At 28.7% G+C, this 1194-nt stretch overlaps 1 non-coding gene across 1 annotated transcript; it reads right to left on the bottom strand.

The window, feature by feature from the left end:
- Positions 1-236: 236 nt before the first annotated feature.
- LOC119054909 (U1 spliceosomal RNA) lies at positions 237-400 on the bottom strand. The gene has a single exon (XR_005083598.2). It is a non-coding gene; the product is annotated as a U1 spliceosomal RNA (small nuclear RNA).
- Between the last annotated feature and the right edge of the window lie 794 nt (positions 401-1194).

The raw sequence follows: 1194 nt of genomic DNA, 5'->3' as shown, positions 1-1194 counted from the left end.
AATTTATGTAAATAAATAAGTACATGTTATAAAAAAACTGGAGACCAACAAAAAGCCCATTGTTAAGTAACTAGTTAACTAAATAATACTCCATGGAAATTATATATTATACAGTCATATAAATGACATGGATTTTTTAATTTGATGATTTGAAAAGAGATTAAGTACTTACACACACTTGTATGTACATATATATTATTTACTTATTATTTTATTATTTTATTTTATTTTTTTGCCAGGGGACAGTGCAAACACAGTCCGCTATCACCACAAATTATGCAGTTGAGTTTCCCACATTTGTGGAAATCACAGGGGTCAGGATATCTGGGGTTCAGTGGATAAGCCTCACCCTGGGAAAACCACCTTTGTGATCATGGTATCTCCCCTGCCAGGAAAGTACATATATTAAGTTATTTAGTATGTACATACATACAGGTGGGAAAAAAGGAGATTTACAGTTATAAGTATGCAAAACACAGTTTATTTTTTAATTATTATTTACAAATTACTGTATTATTTTCCATATGAACAACTGTAAACATACTTTTCCCTCACCTTGCCTATATTTAGTATCGGAAGAATCCCAAATACTTGATTACTTAACGTTAAGACTGGGAAGAGAGTCTCCCACTTTTCATTTTGTATTTTTTCATACTGTTTGAGTTTTCTAACCACATAATATGGTATTATTGGTTAAGTGAGTAAGGGATATATTGGGAGTAAAATTTGGGATATTTAAAAATTTTCTTTGTAGTTTGTTATATAATAAAATATCCAATATGTGTTCTAGTTATATACTATGAAAGAGAATATATAATTACTAGCACTAATGCTAGGGATTAGCTATAAATTGAAAAACGTCCTTGTGAGATTTTGACATGTATATGAATGAAATAAAATACAATTATATCAACAAAAACAAACAAAATTTAAAAATGCATATGCATGCAGACAGCAAATTATTGTACATAGTTCTTGGTATAGAATAAATGTTCTATGTGTTTTAAATCTTTTGCTATTTTTGTTGTTATTGTTGCTCCTTAATATCGAAAATGTATGCTGCAGCATACATTACTTTTTTGAATAGGGGTAAGATAGGACAAAATGTTTGTAGTATGTGGGAAAATAACCTCATTTAACATGGTAAAGATTTAAAAAAAAAGTGACCTTTAAAATGTTTTTGAATAGAATTCC

This window comes from Artibeus jamaicensis, unplaced genomic scaffold, assembly GCF_021234435.1.
Source record: "Artibeus jamaicensis isolate MK-2021 breed Jamaican fruit bat unplaced genomic scaffold, CSHL_Jam_final contig_332, whole genome shotgun sequence".
Classification (NCBI taxonomy): Eukaryota; Metazoa; Chordata; class Mammalia; order Chiroptera; family Phyllostomidae; genus Artibeus; species Artibeus jamaicensis.
The sequence above is the reverse complement of the archived record's forward strand: the minus strand, read 5'-3'. Positions and strand labels throughout refer to the sequence as shown.